Source organism: Elgaria multicarinata, chromosome 6, assembly GCF_023053635.1.
Source record: "Elgaria multicarinata webbii isolate HBS135686 ecotype San Diego chromosome 6, rElgMul1.1.pri, whole genome shotgun sequence".
NCBI lineage: Eukaryota > Metazoa > Chordata > Lepidosauria > Squamata > Anguidae > Elgaria > Elgaria multicarinata.
In genome coordinates, this window is record NC_086176.1 from 59,045,500 (window position 1) to 59,066,300 (window position 20,801).

Below are 20,801 nucleotides of genomic sequence, written 5' to 3' on the forward strand. Positions count from 1 at the left end.
TGATTAAAGACTTTTGCTTGGATTCCTAGAATAACATTTTTTTCTGATACCTGTCATGAGGTAGAGCACAAAAATCTAGATAAACATATACCTTTATTGGAAAAAAACTAAGTATTTTGTGGCTCACACTAATACCAGATACATCAGATCAGAATTGTTTTAGTAAAATTAAACCGTCACAATGCCAGTTGTCCCTGAAATGAAATTCTGAATATGTTTCCCTGTGCCAGATTCTCCGTCTACTTTTTTAAACTTGTTATTAAACACTATACAATTTTCTTGTAAGTCTGTTAAAAGAAGATAGTGGATTTTGTCCTTAGGGTTAAGCTATATACCTTTAAGGAATGCGCAAACAATTCTCTCCCGCGATTACGGATGTTCACATTCTTCTTTTAAATTGCGACTGGAGGCAGGATACATGACTTCCTAACGTTGTTCTAGAAACAGTGTTTTGGCCTAGGGGCCTTTCAGATTTATTGAACAGAAGGAGAGCTAATTCACACAACAGAAAAGAGGTCCTTATGCAAGAAGGAGGTTTTGGAAAGGCTGGGTGTTTTTAAGTGCTAGGGTGACCACTCCGTGGAATGGAATGGCACAGATAAATGTAAAAAGATATACAAGTGGGACCTGTCACAAAAAGTTTGAATATGGAATGCTCCTGCTCAGGCTATCAGCCAGCCATGCCCTCTGCTTTGATGCTTCATCCATTTTCTTCTGCTGCCCCTTATGCCTGGAACGCTCTTCCAGAACATTTCAGAACTACAAGCTCAACCGCAGCTTTTAAAGCTCAGCTAAAAACTTTTCTTTTTCCTAAAGCTTTTAAAACTTGATTTTGTTCTGACTTATACTGTTAGTTTTACCCTACCCAGTGCCTGTTTACCCTACCCTGTGCCTGTTTGCTTTCTCTTCCCCTCCTTATTGTTTTATCATGGTTTTATTAAAATGTAAGCCTATGCGGCAGGGTCTCGCTATTTACTGTTTTACTCTGTACAGCACCATGTACATTGATGGTGCTATATAAATAAATAAATAATAATAATAATAATAATAATAATAATAATAATAATAATAATAATCCATTCTACCCACCACCACCATTACATTCAGCATTATGTGCTCACTGAGCATGCAAATTGGGTCATATTTTCTCTTCTCTAGGCTACACTAACCCATCTCCTTCAACCTCTGTTTATAGGATTTGGTCTCCACCATCTTTGTTGCTCTCTTCTGGATATGCTCCAGTTTGTTGATACCCTTCTTACACTGCAATGAAAGAACTGGATGCATGTAACTACCCATGATCATGACTGTCTGGGAGCGAGCAAATGTGCTGCCTCCCGAATGCTTGACTACTTCCACTTTACAAAACAATCCAAGAATGCCATGTTCCTGGGTTGTTCACCATGATGTCCAAACTCTGAATGCTGGGTTGTTGAGGGAGAAGGAAGCCATAGTTTTAACCCATGGTTTGTTGTTGGATTAGAAATCTGGCTTCTTTCTCCCTCAACAAACCATGGGTGGAAATTTCCTGCTGGTATGAGCTGTGGACAGTGGAACAAATTGCCTCAGAAAGTGATGGACTCTCCTTAGAAGTTTTTAAGGCTGGATGAACACCTACTGGGAGTATTATAACTGGATTTCCTGCATTGGCAGAGGGTTGGACTAGATTGGGGACAGGGAAAGTGTGGGGAAGTTTGGAGTGGTAGTCCAACCCATCTGGAGGATATCAGGTTGGGGAAGGCTGTTATACACCTGTGAAATGCCTAGAAAGTTTTTGCTATTGGGCAGCACAGAAAACAAACAAACAGGAAAAGGAATATCTTCCAACTCATGATTCTACATAATTGGTCTTTCACTAGAAGGCTTCGTTAGTAAATTTATGCCTCATTAAATATCCTATCAGGAGCTAGGGATCCCACATCAGCCCTATGTGACAGCCCTAGTTGTGATTTGTTTTTACTCCTATTAAACTGTAGACACAACGATTTAAGAGAGGTTATCACAATTAGAGTAAGAGCACTTACTTTGAGTAAAGGATTGAGACATGCTGTACACAATGATGTTCAAGCTGGACCCCCAGTTGACTCAATGTGATAGAAGTCGTCTTATCATTGCTCTTCTAAAGGAAACTGCTTGAAAGACTCAGTTTTCCCAGCAAACTCAAGAGTATTTAAAAAAAGATAATTATTCATCAATGCGAAAATTAAATATTTCAGCAGTCAGTTTAGTTATTAGTACTCTGTAAAGATCTTTGGCAAAGACAGAATGTTGGTAAATGGAGATTAATATTCCCTTTATGTACTCTCTCTCATGCTCTTTAAGTCCTTCCCTCCTCTCATTCATCTCAACTCTTTGATACTTCTGGTTGCTTTGATTGCAATTTGTGTTCTTTTTACTTAGGACTTTGAACAACTAAAGCAGATTACATTTATGAACACACTTCTCTTCATAACTGGCCTAGGCTGTGAGTAATAAGCAGGGAAAGTAAGTCTGTGGCCCAAAGCAGAGTTGTGGAATTCTTTCCAGTCTGAGGTGGGCCTGGCATCTTCGTCCTATGCATTTTCTCACAAGATAAGACACACCACTTTACTTAGGCCTTCAGAGTGACGGAAGGATATGAGTTCTGTTGGTTTTCCTGCAATAGCAAAACTGTATATGGAATTAGTGTGTTGGACTGGGACATGAGTTGAGCTTTTGATGGCGGGGTTCCAGTTATTTTATTGCTATATTGATATTTACACACTCCACCTGGGATCGTAAAGTGACGGGCAAGCTACAAATTAAACAATAAATAAATAAAGTGGAAGTCAGTGGCATTTTAAGTATGTGAACCACATGGAGATGTTAATATTAAGCATTATATAAAGATTATTAATTAATTAATAAACAGTGGTTTGGACTTTGGTATGGTTGCATTTATGCAGCTGTGGCATGTGTGCATTCTGTCCTCCTTGTGTAACAAACATCATTGCCGGCTTTGACAGATGCAGCTTCAGCTGGACTATGGGGCCAAAGTCCAAGGACTCCACAGGCTAAGGGACCTCCAAATGTTCGTCATGAAAGCAGCAAGTGATAGTGGCAGTGGCACAGGGTCAGCACCTGGGTTGGCATGGGTATACCAGCACCCACCAGGGCTGATGCTGGTTGCTACAGCATGCTTTTTGAGCTTCTCTACATTAAGCAAAAAACTCACACCATTACAAGGCTTTCTTCTTCTGGAGTCTTTGAGAATTGGCTCCTTTGGATGGCGAACATGCGATTTGGATTTGAAAACTCCCTTCTCAGCAATGCTCTACATGCTCAATGAAACAGCACCAACTAGTGGCTGAATTATAGCACTACACCAGCATCTTATACTGCTGATATTACTGCTGATATTAAAATGATCTCCAATCATTTTGAAAGTGGGATAAAGGGGAAAAAGCATGGGAGACATCCTGGAGGTTGATGATGTCATGTAATAGATCCACAAACCTCTATAAGTGATCAGTCACAAGCATGCGATAAATCACTCATGCAGAGAAGCTCTTAAACTTTTTAGAGTAAGGTGACAGCCAGCCAACTAGACAAGTATATGTTCACAAATGCTCGTTTTATTATTTTTTATGTAAAGTATGTATTATCCTTTTCTATAACAAAATGTTGCATATTTCCAAGCAAATGTCTTTAGCATCAGGACAGAGAAATATTAGTTATGTGCTTCACAACTGAAGTATTACACATGGCTGTCTAAAGTGCCCATCCATCATTAAGTCCAGGGTCTAAAATTATCTAGCTGCACCACTGATCACCTGCAGTAAGAGAGTAGAAACTTTGGTGTGATTGGGACTAGTCCTCCCACTCCACAGACATGAGACTAGCGTTGTCATCTGTCCAGTGGTGTGTTTTGTTTTGCTTTATGTGTGGCCATGTTCTCACAAGTGAACATTATTATTTCAAGAAGGCTTCCCCAACTGACTAGCCACTTTCCCCCCCTGTTCCTTTTAAATTTTAAATTTTAAATTTGCTTTTTTAATCTTTCTTTTTGCTGTTTATACCCATGTTCACCACTTTGGAATCTTTTTAAAATCTTGAGCAGTATAGTAATATTGCTAATAAATAAATAAAATAAACTGCCACTTTATGGGCAGTTCTGAATTCTGGGTATGGCTCACTATTACTCATGTGAAATACCAGTATCTATACACAGGATTCAGTTTAGAGGATGGAACCCAGACATCTGTTTTCCGACATAGATCGTTTTTATTAGATAGAGATGAATATTTTGGCATAGGGATGTCCCAGTTAAAAAATGTACCTGTCTTTTTCTGGGGGAATTTTGTTTCTGGTTGTGTGCTATTTCAACCATCTCCTGTTGGCAGTGAGAGAATGAGCCACTGAAGACAAACATGGCTTTGTTCTTTTGAACCCAACAGGAACAACAAGAAAGTGGATACCAGAACCTGGGGTCATCCAATCAAGCTGAGTGGTTGGCGATTTGGGACACATACAATGAAGTACTTTTTCACACATTCCATAGTTTATCTACGCAATTTGCTACCAGAAGATGTTGTGACCACCAAGAACTTGGACACTGACAGCTTTAAAAGGGTATTAGAGAAATTCATGGAGAATAACTCTATCAATGGCTACTACTCATGATGACTATATACTACCAGGATGGTAGTCAGTTTGCTTCGGAATACCAATTGGAGGGAACAACAGCGGGTGAGGGATTATGAGCTTCCCATCGGTATCTGGCTGGCAACTGTAGAAACAGGATGCTCGACTAGATGGACTTTTGGGGGTTGCTGGGAGAGATTCGTCAACTTAACAGAGTTCCAGAATTTAAGAAAGCTATAAAGACTGATCTCTTCTGGCAGGCCTACCCAGATGAATTTTAAGGTGCCTTTTGATAATGTGCTGCTTTTTATTAGTGTATTCATTTTATATGTTTTTAATCAGTTATATATATATTTTATGGTGTTTGCATTTGTGTTGTACCCCACCTCTGCGTAACAAATAAATGTATTATTATCATCATCCAACTTAGAGTAGCTCCATTGAAATTAATGGGATTTACGTTAGTCATAACTAACTTAAGCCCCATTCATTTCAACAGGTCCTCTCTAAGGAGTTATTTTACCCTTTGTCTATTCCGGCAGGGCTCCTTTTAGGTTCTTAATGTCCCCCGGTTTCAAACCTTAAGAGTGATGCTTTCTTCACAACTCTCCAATGCTACGCTGAAACACAGAGATCAGTGGTCATGAAAGGAACTTTATGGTTCTTCGTTTCGGTCGACTTTCCACTCTTCCTATCCCAGACAGCTTTGCTTGCGTTTAAAAGTAGGAGGATGGTGGAACTCACTCAAATAGAGGGCAGGTTGTTACTTTGAAAAGCAGCAAGAGCCCTGCCCGGCATCGCAGCTTCAGAAAAACTCCGCTTCAACGGGTCCCCTCGGGTCGTAGCGATGCGGTTAGATGGAACGTCAGAACGGGTCTTTCTCCTCTACGCTCCACGCTCCTCCTCGGCTGGATGGCTTCTCCCTCGGCGTGTTAAGTGCTCCCTTTGTATCTCCTGCTGTGGAAGAGTCCCTCGACTTGACTTCTTTCCCTTTCAACTATCCCCTTCCAGGTCTCCTTGCAAAGAAACCTGTTCGCCCCGACGCGAGAAGTTCGGTGTTTTTGAAAGAAAGGCGCCTCCTCGCGCTCTTCTCAGCTGTCCCCTCTGCCTGCTTCTCCGGCGGCAGGTGTGGCTGCCCTTTTGGCGCGGGGCGGGCGAGATAAGCTGCTGCCGTGGGGCGGCTACGCTGGTTGTCTTAGCTCCTCCCGGGTCTACCTGCACGTTTGGCCCGACAGGATGTCCCAAGTGCGGTTCTGCCCTCGGCCCACCAGGGGTCGCCCCTCCTCCCGGCGTCCCAGCCGCCCTTTGTCCTAGAGCTCCCCGCGCCCGCCCATCCCGGCCGGAGCTCCGTGCTTCTGGCGTGGCGGCGGCTGCCCGTCAGGAGAGGCGGCCCCGCCCCCTCGCCTGCTCGCTTCTCTTTGGTGGCATCGCTGGCTCTCTAGCCCAGGCTGGCGCTCCGCAATAGGCCAATGAATTGCCCGAGGGTGGGGGAGACGGAGGGCTCCGCGGTTTGTTTCCCCCTCCCTGCCTCTGGCTCTGGGCAAATAATGCTGATGGGCAGCGCGTCAGGCGTCTCCGGAGCCGGGAAAGCGACGCCTTGAGAAGTGGGACCCCTCCAGAGGAATAAACACACGGGAGCCACGAAAGGAGGGTGAGTTCCCCATCTCAAAGCCAGGCTGTTTCCCTCGGCGTTAACCGGTCAGTCTGTGTGGACGTGAAGCCTCAATACCGGCTGTGCATTAGACGTGATTGCAGAGCAGGACTCCAGGCGCACCCACACACCCCGCCCGAGGTTATCTTCCTTCTCCTCCCAACTTCTTTTTCTATTTCTAATGCTGCCGGCGGGCTATTTAAAAAAAAGGGGGGGTAACCATGTGAGCATTGAACTTACTCTCTCTTCCCTGAATAAATACAAGAAATGTCTAGTTAACAATTTGTGTTACCTTGGCTCTTCCTCTATGTCTGTCTGTCAAATGATTTGTTTGAGTTTAAAGACTTCGGTCAGGGTCACACAGCTTCCATACAGGGAGCAATGGGCTCTGAAAACAAGTGTTATAATTAAAATCCGTGACAAGTGTGTGGGATTTAAAGTATAAGAACTCCCCCTTTTTTTCCTTCTTCTTTTTCTTTTTTAAAGGGTGTTCCCCTATTGGCAAGATTTTTTCATAACAATACTTGGTTCCTGTTTCTGTGACTCGAGGAAAGCTTTTCCAGTGGTATTTCAGCCTCTAATGTAACAATTACTCTTTGCAAAGATGAAATAAAGTAATTACAGAAAGCTTATGAAACTGGCCCAGATGTGTAATACAGATCATATGTTTTAAATAAATGTGTATGCAAACTGTCTATAATGCAGGATGCTGTACTATATATTAAATTGTGTGGGTCTATACAAACACTCACAAATATAACACATACCATGGCAACAATTTGGTTGTAAACACAAACTAACCAAAGCTGGATGGCTTGGACTAAATTACTATCCCATCTTAAGTCTATATTTTTCTCCTGTCCTAGAATAGTGTGAGCTAAGAATAGTTTTTCATGTAGAAAATAGATACTTGGAGCAATTTCCCCCCCCCCCCCATGTTCATCTGTGTGTGTGTGTGTGTGTGTGTGTGTCTTTTGACAATAGTAGCTGAATTTTGGAATATCTGCAAAATTTTTATTTTTTAACTGTGGTTGTCAGTTATGCATTCCAGCATCTCTTGTTTGCTGGCTTGTGCTAGTATATGCTATTCTCTTTGGAGAGGTAAATAACGTGGATATAGTATTTTTGTTTCCCTTCCTTTGTTTATGCCAGATGCAGGGCTGTAATGTGTGTGAAAAGGAATGTAATTCTGAATGTCGAGTCTTGAACTTCCTCTGGCTAGTTGGGGGCTGGGGAAAAGCTGGCTGGTGATGTGTACTCTGTGTGTGTTCTCTTCTCTGTGTGATTGCATACAAGTCTGAGTCTGCCTGTGTCCGTGAACTTTACGAGCATCCAGTTCAATACCATTCAGTGCAGATTCCACACTGCTTGCTGGTTTACAGCCCACAGTCTGCCACACGGCCCATCTGTTAAAACACACTCCAGCCAAAGCTGAGGAATTCAGGGAAGGAGAACAAATACTGCACCGGGCCCTCCAAACCTAAATGCAAATAGTTGGAAATGACTAACGGCACATAATTGATTTTCAGCGGAACTTGTTTCTAAGTAAGTGTGTTGTAGATGCAGCCTTGGAAATGGTGGTTTTAAGAATCTGAATATATGGACTCTGAGCTTACATCCTGCCAAATCAAGTTTTTGGAGTTCCTGCCAAATTGATTTTAATGATAGGCTTCTGTGAGTGGCTTGTTTGTTTGAGCTATTTTGAGGCTGCGAGGCAATTAAGGGTTATCTAATTAATGAAAAATTTGCGCATCGTTTTCTGTACCAAACCATAGCTGAGGAATGGAATGTTGCCGGGAGTCTTTCTTACACCCAAAGCAGTGCAGCAAAGCTCTGTCTGCAGCAGGAAGGATCCTTTCTTGTATGTGGTGTTCATGCAAACTGAAAGACACAGTCTGCTGATCTGAGCACCATTATTGTGAAGTGAGTCCAACAGATTTCAGTAGGGCTTATTTCCAAGTTTGTGTGCTGAGAATGTTGACCTGAGAGGAACAAATAAATAAACACTGATGGCACTCTCAATAACAAAACACTTCTGAAGGGAAACTCAAAGTCTTTCTAGATGGAAGGTTTGTTCCATGATCAGCCATGGGGTTGGGATGGAGGGAATATTGAACAGCATCCTACAGTACAAATTATGTTGCCCATAGGGGACCTCTAGCACAATGCCAGTAGCATTTGCTTGTGTGATGGTGTCTCGGGGAGTCCCGTCATGCCAGCTAATGCTGTTGGCATTGCGCTAGAGGACCTTTGCACACCCTAGTTACTAGAGTGATAGTCCTGGGAAGCCACCTTGTATATGGTAGAAATTTGTTGTTTTAACAAAATAATTATATGGAAAGTATGTGTGCTGAACAAATGGACTGCACAAACAAGAAGAGGCTGAAGAGAAAGTACACAAAGGCATCTTTAAAAAAAATGTAGTAAGAGGTGGACTTGGACTGTGCCTGTGACATCACCACACAATTGATACTTGTCACTCTATAGGAAGATAGCTGGCTCTATAGGAAAACAGGTCCATTACTCTCCTTTGCTGGAGGAAGAATCATTATTTTCCAGCAACTGCATCTAACTAGTTTAAGTTCTGGGAAACAGCAATTCCTCACAACTGGAGCTAGGAGAACATGCTGAGACAACATCATTTGATTAATTCACCCTTGGATGCAAAGCCTTCTGGGATAAAGCGTAGCATCTGGAAAAGCTCTCAGTATTCAAAGGTGTGTAGTTTGGCCGTTCATTTAAAAAGAAGAGCATAGCTGAATCCAAATCCTGATCTGTGCATGGTCATTTTGAAAGCAGTTGCTCCAGCTTCATGCTGAAAATGCTTTCTTTGGCTTTGGAACTATGTAAAGCAGAGAGATGGACAGACAGACAGACAGAATTTGTGACATTGTCCAGTACAAAGCCTTGAGATGCTGCTGAAACCACCGGGCTCCAGCTGTTCTTCCTGTATTTTACATGCAATAAGAGTTCCCGTTTAGCTCAGTGGGCATTACTATGGGCAAATTCATCCACATAGAGCTGATTGCAGGACCATTCTCTATAACTGTCAATATATTTGATAGAATCTTAGAATCTTTTTTTCTTTCTTTTAAGAGCATGTATCTGGTGGTGTTGATTGTTGTCCACTATGCTCTGGTATTTTTAAGAACAGGCGGCGGCATTCTCGCATATCCTGGGTTTTTTGTTTTTTGTTTTGGAATATATTCTGAAAGAGTTATTTGGAAGAGCTATTGCAAAACATTCTGATATTGATTTTGAAACTTGAAACCAATGGATTCCTAAAAACAAGATTGAGGTTAGTTTAGATTAATTTCAGCAATAACTCCTCTCAGGGAACAAATTCTTAAGATGGATAGAATCCTCAAGATGACAATTCTTCAAATAACTAGAACTGGTCTATACCTCACACCATTGCTCCATTTTCTGCTGAGCCCCTAAATGTATATTAGTAGGTGCTGATTCACACCTACAAATTTATAAAGATCAATTAATGTGGATAATAATAAATTGGTGGTGAGAGCATCATGCTGCTTTTTGTGAAGAGTGGGCAGACATTAGGGTTAGGACTTGCCCTTAGGAGGCTTGGGTTCAAATCCCACTTTCATCCTTGATGTTTACTCCTGGGTTAATCCTGGACAGCTGTCTGTTGCAGAGTATCTTACTCTCAGTTTGCAATATATAAAGTGTGGATAGTGGCCTATCTCCATGGCTTTCTGCATAAGTAACATCTCTGTTGTAAGTTAGACCAATAGCCCAGTAGCCACCATGTCTATTTGATTGGATGGCTTTAAAGGGGGAATTGACAAATTCATAGAGGGTAAGGCCAACAATGGCTACTAGTCTTGATGGCTATATGGTACCTCCTGCTTATGGGTTTCCCACAGGCAGCTGGTTGTCCACTGTGTGAACAGAATGCTGGACTAGATGGACCTTGGTCTGATCCAGCATGGCTGTTCTTATGGATATGAGGGGTTAAGATAATGCATAATAAATATTGGGTAGTATCCGTGTTTCATCCTGCTTAGAGTAGACACCTTGAAGTGAATGTTACTTGTTAAACTAACATTGGATAACCTATGTTTAACCATACTGAATAAATATTATATAATATATGCATTATATTTAAATATTAATATATTAAAGGAATAATATAATAATGTGAGATGTGTTGATTGAATGTGAGAATGAAAAAGCTAACGTTATCCCAGGTTAACTGCACTTCACACCACCACCAAGGGTTGCCTTAGCCTTGTCACCACCTGGGGCAAAAAAAGCTATGTTTGAGGTCCTTGCTCTTCATGTTGTCTTGACAGAAGGTAAAAATAGCCCAGTGTAGAGCTACGCACATGTACCTCTGTCAGTTCAGCTAGTATTTGGGCTGGTCATGAGTGATGTTGGGCTAAACAACTGACGTGAGAACAGTTTCCAGTTTGAGGTAGCTTCGTCAACCAGTCACACTTCGTTTCTCGTGTGTGTTTGGGCTTGAAGTTCGTGACTTGGCACTTCTTGCAGTGATGCATGCCAAATACGTTTTGCAAGGTTCTGGTGCAGTTTGTGCCCATCCTACCTTCATAATTAAAAAAGAATATAGGTCAGAGCATTTCAAATGTGTTATCTTCGATGTGCAGTCCTTAGGGTAGTCAGGTCCAATAGAGGACAAGGCTTTTGCACCTTTAATAGTTGTGTAGAAGAGGGGATTTTATCAGGTGCAGCTTGCTTGATAACTATTAGAGGAACAGGGGTCATTTTCTCTTTTGTATCTGACCACCCTACCTTACAACAACACAATAGTATCTTTGCCATGATGCAGATTATGTGTGTATGGGGTGAGGCCAGAGAGAGCAGTTTCAAGAGAGAGCAGTTTGCCTAAGGCCACCTTGTGAGTTCATGGCAGAGGCAAAGTTTGAACTGAGGACTTCTTAGCTCACCTTCTTATACAGTATCAGAAGGCAACACAACTAAATTTAATGGAGGAATATACTTGTGCTGTTCAAGCAGTGCAAGTAAGGAGAATGAAGTCTGTGAAATAGAAGTCTGACTGCTTGCTAGTTCTTCATGGGTGCTCTGATGACAGCTGAGGCAGAAGCCATCGGCCTCATCTGTCATTTGACATGGAAATGATGAGGCTGTAATGCCGACCTTGAATAATTTTATGCCGAGTGAAGCATGTACAGGCATGGGCACAGGACTGGATTCCAAATTAATTTAGTGTGGGAGTTGAGGATCTTCAGCAGTGCTGGAAACGAATGGGGTCTTTTCTAATCAAATTTGAATAGTTTCATTGGCTTCAACAAACACATTTAAACTTACACCTTGGCTAGCATTAACCTGTTTTTCAAAACTGCCGCTTCAGCAAATAACAAGGGTGTGTTGCTCACTGTGCTGGAGCACCAGCACAAATTGTATTGTTATACCAGTGTTACTCCTATCGATAAATTGGCTTAAGTGTTTGCTGATGGGGTGTATTACTATCTATTCGGATTCAGGATGAATTTTTAAAATATATAACCTTAGTATCTGACAATCTATATAATCATATAATTAGGTATATATACATTTCAAACATCTTCTAACTAATCTTAATTGATTTGGAACTTGTTTAGTAATTATAGCACTTTTACTTGTCCCAAATCACATTTGTTTACACAGCAGAGGCTGTGTTAAGTAAGTTGAAAGCAAGAGAAAGTGCTGCTGTTATGGCAAGCTCTTCGATGTCCTGTGATAGAAGATTTTCATTTGACTTCTTTTTCTTGAAAATCTTACTTGATCACCCATGTAAGTAGCAAAGGCTCTGTTCAAAACATAGTTGTGCACTTCTCAGTATAGGTGTTATATTATTTCCTTCTACTTGTGTGATTAGTAACCACTATCTTCTATAAAATCAACATTAAATAGACCAGCTAAAGTAATGTTCTTCTTTCTAGATTTGCCTCTTGACATTTATGTAAGTGTAAACAGCTTGCACAAATGGCTTTCAAATAACTTCTGAAAAGTTAAAACCCAAAATCTCAGATAAGAGACACCAAATATCACAACTTTGATGATTACTGTTATATCCTTTATCGTCTGATGTAGGGATAACTTAAGCCAAGATTTACTGGATAGGCCTACTAATAATAAATAATGCTTTAACATTTGTAAAGGGCTTTTGTGTGTCAGAGTGCTTCACATGCCTTATCTAATTGTAATCCGTACAACTATCCTGTAAGGCCAGTCAGTATTATTCCACAGATTGCAGATGGCAGGTAGGGCAGGGACTGAAACTGAGAGAGAATGGCTTGTCTAACGTCACCTTGTAGGTCCATAGCAAAGACAGGATTCTAACCAAGGAGTTCATGACTCATAGCTCGGAATGTAGTTGTAAGGGTCTGATACTCTATAGATGGAGGGCTCTGAGATCGGAACACTCTGTTTATGCTATGCCCTGCCAGCCAAGGTGGGAGGAACAACAGAGGTGAAAATGCTTCCTGTTCCTCCTGTTCCTTTGAGCCTGCTAGCTTACCTAGAAGTGTGGCCAGGAATGAAGAGGCTTGTGGATCTTGCAGACCCAAGTCTTAGCAGTTCTTTCACCTCTTTGCCCACCATTTCTGCCCCCTTCCTTGCCTCGTAACTGTCATCTTGTAAGAGAAGCTGTTTGCACTGGGTAGAAGGAAATCCCGATTTGGATTTCCACTCCCGAGGTCGTAGCAGTGTCCATGGCCTCAGGAGGGGAAATCTCTGATATCCTATGCTCTCCCAGAACCCTATAGTCCAGGAGCCAGAGCAGGATTTATTTACCCGAAGAGTGCAAAAGCTTAGTGAATATTTTTTGTTTATATATGACATAAGTGTCTCAGAAAAATGAGTCTTACAATGAACAGATTGTAGAAAACCTGACAACTTCCTTGATCCTGGTAAACACGGCTGGTACTTGGAAAATGGCAGGTACCATATAAAATGGTACAATGGTCCAACACTCCCTGAAAATCTTGGAACAGCCACAGAAGAGGATAGTGAAAAAGAAGACGAGGAAAGTGATTTTGACAGTGATGATAGCAGTTCCAATGAAAGTAAAGAGGACATCTGTTGAAATGTATTTGTTAACCCTTCTCACAGAACATAGTTTTTATTTTGTAAATTGTAAATTTTTGCTGAAGATTTTAAAAACATTGGTTAAAACAATTCAACCTAATAAATTGTCTTTTTTAATATTTCATCATATTCGTCCTGTTTGAAATTTTGTAAAAAACATTTGAACATGTTCAACTGTAAAAATCATGGTTGAACATGTTCAAAAATGATCTGTGCATCAGATCGAGAGATATTTAGGGTGGATGCTTTTGAAATGAAAGCCCTGTACGATAAACTGTAAAATCATACAATCTTGAGAAACTGGACGTATAATGAGATATCACTCATAATTCTGTAAGTGTTGGGTTAAACCCCATGTTATTATACATTTTCTTAATCCTCATTAAAAAATGCAACTTTTTTGTTATTGAGTATTCTTTCAAAAGTCATATAGTTTTTGAGTAAATCATGGTTAAACGTCACACATAACCAATGTGAACACTGATTTTATACGTTCAAATGAAATTATCTCCAAAACTAATGAAGTTTAAAAAATGTGTAATTACAAAAAAATATTTGTCGTTAAATTTGAAACATTTCAGAAAAAAATCATCTCTGTAACATAAACGGTTGAGAAGTTATGCATATTCAAATGTGGCAACTATATAATAGCGTGGCAGCCATGTTGATGATGACATCACGCAGCCCCCCACTACTGGAATTTTGTAAGACTCACTTTTCTGAGATAATTATGTCATATATAAACAAAAAATATTCACTAAGCTTTTGCACTCAGTGCGGTAAATAAAACCTTCCTGGCTCTTGGACTAATAGGATTGCTCTGTCAGTATCTTAGTCATGTCTACTCCGCCATCTCTATTTTTAATACAAAGTGTCAGTCTTGGATCATGTGAAATAAGAGCACTACACCTGAGCATGTTCAGAATTGGTTCACCTCACCCCTAATGTAACTAACACCCACAACTCTGTGATCTGGACCAAAGATAGATTCCAGGCCAGGGATCAGGATTGATTAGGATAGACAGATAGATTTAGGCAAAATAGTTATATGAACTTTTGTACACCTGCTGGCCAGCAGGAGATCTAAAAGTGAAGAGCAGCCCTGGTTGTGAGTGAGTGGAAGGGCAAAACCTCTGACATTGACGGGAAAACAAGGTGTGGAAGGTTAACCATGATTACAGGTTCTGCTAGATTCTGAGACATTCTTTCTTTTTTAAAATAACAGCCTTGAAAAGTAAATAAATGTTTCCTTTCAATGCCAATTTGTACATTTATACGTTAATATAATGCAACCATTTTTCAAATATGTAATTTTATATAAATCTGATACTTGATCCTAGAGGCCTTTTAAAAAAACAAACACATTACAGCTCAGTCTCACCTTGGGATTGCTGCTCTTCAGAATTTTAAATGGAAACTATCATGGGAGACCTTGAGCAAGGAACAAATAATGTTTGGTTTGGTTTTAAGACTAGACAGTCATCAGACCAAACTGTGACATATTCATCTCATCATAAAGCAGGCCTTTATCTTCCTATATTCCTAAAATACCCATCCTGTGGATTCCTGTAGATTCCCTGGATTCATTTGTCCTTCGTATCTGAGGCTCTGTTGTTTTATAATAAGATATAAAAATAGGCCTTTGCTATCTCTCCCTCTAGTTTGCTTCACCAATAAACCCACTGCTGTGTCACTGCTGAAATTTCATTTTTCATCCTATTGTCCAAAGGATTTAGGTCCTGTCTCCTCTGGACAGCCACTTAGGGGGAAATCCTATGCATGTTTAGACAGAAAAAGTCCTACAACTCCCAAGAGGCTGGGGAATGCTGGGAACTGTAGGACTTTTTTCCTGTCTAAACATGCATAGCATCTCACCCTTACCTATTCAGCTTCAAGCACGCAAGTGGTTCTCTTGAATTTTATTCTGACTTCCACTGGCGGGTGTATGCCCAAAAGCATTTTGCTCAATTAAGGTCCTCTTGTTTTCTACTAGAATGTGGAAGGAAATTGAAGTTTAATTCTGAAGGATATTTTTTTCAAGGCAGCAAGTAAATGGCAAAGATCACTATTATACAGGATTAACAACTTGTATTAATGTCGTGTAATAATCTTAACAAATAGCAGCCCCACCCCCACCCACCCCGGCTGAGTGAGCATTATCCATTGCCTGTTACTTTATGACTACTTCCATTTTCTAACCCCAAAGTGAAGGAAAATATAGCTAGGTTTCCACACACACACATCCCATCCATGCAATTTCTTCTGGCTTTTCCCATTTATAATATTTGCATGGAAAAAAATATTGGTGTGACTACCCTGGGGCATATTTTCAAATACTTCTGTGATTGTAGCAGCATTTTTCCTCCATCTCAATCATAGAAATAGCTGTTAACTGTTGCTGGCAGTACCCATGTGAGGTCACACTGATGTTTCTTCTTGTAATCTTGTAATCCAAATTGCTTGTGTGGTGACACTTCAGTTTAATTCACTAATTCAAAAACAAACAAACAAAAACAAACCCTGTAGTGTCACTATATACCTGAATGTCCCCTTTTATTAAAAATAACATTTAAAAAAATCAGAAAATAATATCTACTAGGCCAAGTAAACAATGCCCCAGAAGGGAACACATACACTTTCCATCATCTATTCATATATATGTCTGTCTTGTGGCAAGAAGATAGACATATATATGAGTAGATGATGGAAATATTATTACTTTTATATTTTATATTGTATTTTATATCATGTTTTATACTGTTGTTTTATACTTTGAATGGTTTTAATTTTTGTGAACCGCCCAGAGAGCTTCAGCTATTGGGCGGTATAGAAATGCAATAAATAAATAAGAAACAGATCACCTACGGGCTGAAAGGCAATACTGCCTACGAGTATATTAAATGTTTACGTCAGGGGTTCAGAACCTCATTCGGCCTAAGGGCTGATTTGGATGCGGGCAATACACAGGCATAGAACAGAAGGAAGCATAATGCATTGCGCTGGCTAAGAAGCCTTCGTTCAGGATCCAAAATGGAGTCACTGTAGCTCTATCTGGATAGTAATTTCCCTCATACCAATGGAGGTTGGTGGCTGATATCAGTGGGGTGATGAATCTGCTCAGAATTCAGTCAAAACCATTCAGAATTCTAGAGTTCTGAATGGGTATGACTGAAACCCAAAGCGGATTCACTGCCCCACTGACAAGCAAGTCACCAGCCTTCATTGACAGTGAAAATTGTATTGAATTCAGCAGAAGGAAGCCTGAGCGCTGCCCCCCCCCCCCAAACAAAACTCTACTCCCAATATTCACACTTAGTCAATAGCTGATAGTAAATCATTGTTGGGAAATTTCATGGTTGCACTTTGGTTTACTCAGAATACTTTTGTAAAGATCTTGGAGCATTCTAATGTTCCCTAACAATGAAGCAGTTTGATAAAAACTATTAGAATAGTTAAAGCCCTAAACTGTTTGGGGCCAGGTTATTTGAAAGAACGCCTCCTCCCATATGTACCTGCCTGGACCTTAAGATCATATACAGGGGCCCTTCTCCGTGAGCCCCTGCCAAAGGAAGCGAGGCAGGTGGCTACTAGGAGGAGGGCTTTCTCCGCTGTGGCACCCCACTTGTGGAATGAGCTCCCCAGAGAGGTCTGCCTGGCGCCTACACTGTACTGCTTTCGTCGCCAGCTGAAGACCTTTTTATTTTCTCAGTATTTTAACACTTAATTTTAACGTAAATGTAAATTTTACTATTTTAACTCTGTATTTTAATCTTATATCAATTTTGCTGCGTGGTTTTATCCTGGTTGTGCTTTTTATACTGTATTTTGTAATTGTGCTTTTAACCTGTTGGTTGTTTTGTTGTGGTTTTAATTTTTGTGAACCGCCCAGAGAGCTTCGGCTATTGGGCAGTATAGAAATGTAATAAATAAATAAATAAATAAATAATAGAATGGAAACTGTAGTTATTTCTTAGTGAGTCCTGACTGCTTCAGCATGTCAAGATTTATCATATTGCATGAAAAGGAGAGAATAAAAATGGGGGAAATACCTGATAAGTAGTAAAATAACAATGTTGAATTGGCTTGCCTGTTGTACATATGCATGTGTATGTTTTCACTTGCTAACGTCTGGATGATACAATGACATGAGTTTGTAGGAAATGGATAGCAGAAGCTTTTGCCATTTTTTTTTAGAGTCCGGAACGGGCACGCATGCATGCATAGCTGGAATATTTCTCAAGTAATCCGAGTAACACTCCTTGGGTTAAACTAGAGTTGGGCATGTGTTTCTCTCCCCACCCCCTGCACCTTCCTGTGGGCGCCCTGTGTTTTGAAAGCTCTCTTATGATTCGCAAAAGCAGCTGCTTTGGAGCTGAAATGGCACCAGGCTTTTAAAAGGCCATTTTTTCTAGGTATGCTACAGACGACTGCTTCCCTCTGTGTCTAAAGATTTGGTGGAGCTGAGCACTGGGAATTGTGGTGCGCACCTTAAAAATGCAGGAAAACCCAAAGGAATGTTTAAGATTTTATTGCACTTGGCTTTTTAAAGCAGGACTGTTTGTTGCAATACAGCTGGAGTTTGTAATATGGCCTTCCCTAATCCAGTGAGATATTATTAAAGGATGAATAAATGTGGCCAGACCACCTCTCTCACTAGAAGAGATGCAGCTGGAGTACCAACCAAAACCGGTGAAAAGTAGTATGAGCTGTGAATGCCATCTGCGCATCCAGCAGCAACACTGCTTAAAAGCATCCACAAGCTTGATGTGAAATGCAGTCCCATCCAGAATAGTTTGAATACTACTTCCATGGGTGTCCCATGGAAGTAGTACATTTGTCTATATCTCCCATGGAATTTCCAAACCAAATTTTGATGGAAGTGATGAGACAAGGATTACCAGGAAAAAATACATACAACTCTGGAAAGGTGGGAAACCATATTAAATGGGTCCACTAGTACAAGTACATAAGAACGTAAGAGACATACTGGGTCTATCTAGTCCAGTATTTTGTTCACACAGTGGCCAATCAGCTGCTCACGGGAAACCCACAAGCAGGATACAAATGCAACACCAACCTCCCACCCATGTTCTCTAGCAACTGGTGTTCATAGACATACTTCCTCTGATACTGGAGATAGCATATAGCCATCAGGACTAGTAGCCGTTGATAGCTTTCTCCTCCAGGAATTTGTCAAGCTCCCTTTAAAGGCCATCCAAATTGGTGGCCATCACTATGTCTTATGGTATGGAATTCCAGAGTTTAACTGTGCTCTGTGTGCATAGTTAAATCCTATATTTAGGGTTACAGAGTTTAACTTTATATATAAAAAAAAATTAAAGAGTCTTGTGACACTTTGAATACTAACAAATGTAGCATAAGCTTAAATTGATTAGAGTCCACTGGTTCAGATGCATGAAGTGCATATGCTCTTCCAACCATGTGTTTGCAGCGCAGGACAATACTTCATGTTTCTGATGGAGTTGATTCTAGTCCATGGAGGCTTACACCATAACAATTGTTAAATCTTTAAGGTGCCACGAGACTCTTTATTGTTGTTCTTCTTGCTGCAACAGACTAACACAGCTTCTACATAACTTTATATAGGCATGGGCAAACAAAATCACAAAACACCTCTACAAAGAAGGCAAGGTCCCGAGCCAATGGCAAGCGAAATAAAGACTTCATGTTTCAGATTTGGAATGGTAAAGCTCAGGCAATCCTGGAATGCTGAACAAGGAAGTCACTCAAATAGAACATGAGACAGGAAATGTCATGGTTAAGATTAAAAGCTGAACTGATGAATTTTCTCCTGCCCCACTACTCTTCTTTGTACATTGTGACAATCTGAAAAAAGTTTGGGAACTATCTGAATTCATAGCAGTCAGGGAGAATTAACAGAACCCCCTTTCCCCAATTCAGATAATACCGGTTTTCGTTCAGAAATGATAACTGGATTGTTTGGGCTTGTCTACTGCTGTGATCTTGGAACCATATGAGACATCAGTGTCTGTGTTGTAATAAAGAAGCAATTGGTGTAGTGTAGCAGGAATGTGAAATAAGCTTGTGGCTAGCATAGTGGGGGTGGAGGGGAAGAGCTGAACATGGATGAGAGCAGTGTGTCCTGTTTGCAGGCTCAGAAATCAAGAGGAAAAGTAGGAAGATTAAAAACCTATTTTAGTGCAATCTTAAAATGCATCTCAGAGTTGCATCTCTGCTACTGAAGGGGGCACCATTCAAAGTCTAAGAGTATGCTGCCATGAAAAGTGTGGGTTTTTTAAGCTCAGGCACATGAAATATTTACTTATGGATAAGCCAACTTTTATCTATGTTGATGCCATCTTGCACCATGGGTACATTTAGTGTGTTGTGCATCTATTTGGGTTTAATTTCATTTATTGTGAAGGGTATTTGGTCTTCTCTGATGCTGGAAGGTTACATGGTGGAATTAATACCTTGTAGTAAACGCATCACACAAAGGCTCTTAAATAAATGGAACCTGTGTTTCATTGATAGGCTGTCAGAAATCTACATTTTCATCTTCTAGTCTATAAGATTGATATATAAATACTTGTGTTTCACTGAGATCTATACTCATGCCAAAAATATCCCAAGATAAAAGGGCAATAACCCACTAATAATTCTCCTGGGAGCAAGATTTGAAGGTACATTGGCATAACTGCATGATCAGCCCAACACAGGAAAAGAGCTGTAAAATGGACTAAAGTAAAAGTTTGGTGCTGAGAGGTAGGCAGTGTTTTGATTAAATCCACCTACAAGTGCTTCTCACACATCATAAAATTATCCCTAAGAACCTTTCTGTGGATTTACCAGGAATATCCATGCCATTCTCTCCAAGGTATCTGTCCACTCACAATCTTCCAAAGCTCCAGTTTGGATATTAACATCCTGTATTTGGATCCAACCATTGAGCTCCTGAATGTGTGACTTCACATTGTGGAGCTCTCCAATACTGACATGTTGAAATCCTTGTGCTATGGAGCCTGCCATCTCAATGCTAGTCTTTTTAAAAAGTCTGTTACCTGTTGGAGCTTGTGCTCTAACGGCGTGGCTACATGCGGGCAAAGCCCTGTGGTGGCTGTGAATCTGTGCTGCGTCTATAAGATGCAGTTGCAGATTCACAGCTACCTCTCGGCTTTCCCATGAAGCTGTGCAGAGAAAAGGTCAGGGACGTACCCAGACTTTTTTATTGGGAGCAGGGTGGATTTGATTTAAATCACAATTTAAATCACTACTCAGAAAGACTCAATTTAATCATTTGACACCCCCCCAAAAAAAGTGCACTCTTCCTCGCTATATTTTACACAACTCAGAGTTACGAAAGACTCATTCTTGTTTGTATAATCTTAATATTTGCAACCAGATGAACATTTCATTTTTAGAATAACAACTTTTCAGATTAGTTTTAATCTTAGCTTCTTGTGCGGATCTATTCTACTTCCAACAATCTATT

At 40.5% G+C, this 20,801-nt stretch overlaps 1 protein-coding gene across 2 annotated transcripts in view; it reads left to right on the top strand.

The window, feature by feature from the left end:
* Positions 1–6,035: 6,035 nt before the first annotated feature.
* Positions 6,036–20,801, top strand: part of MARCHF3 (membrane associated ring-CH-type finger 3) — a 135,737-nt gene continuing 120,971 nt past the window's right edge. Inside the window, exon 1 of one of the 2 annotated variants that reach the window (XM_063129467.1) lies at positions 6,036–6,253. The gene's annotated coding sequence lies outside the window, so the exon portion shown is untranslated. The remainder of the gene's footprint in view (positions 6,254–20,801) is intronic. The other variant, XM_063129468.1, reaches the window with a different exon arrangement.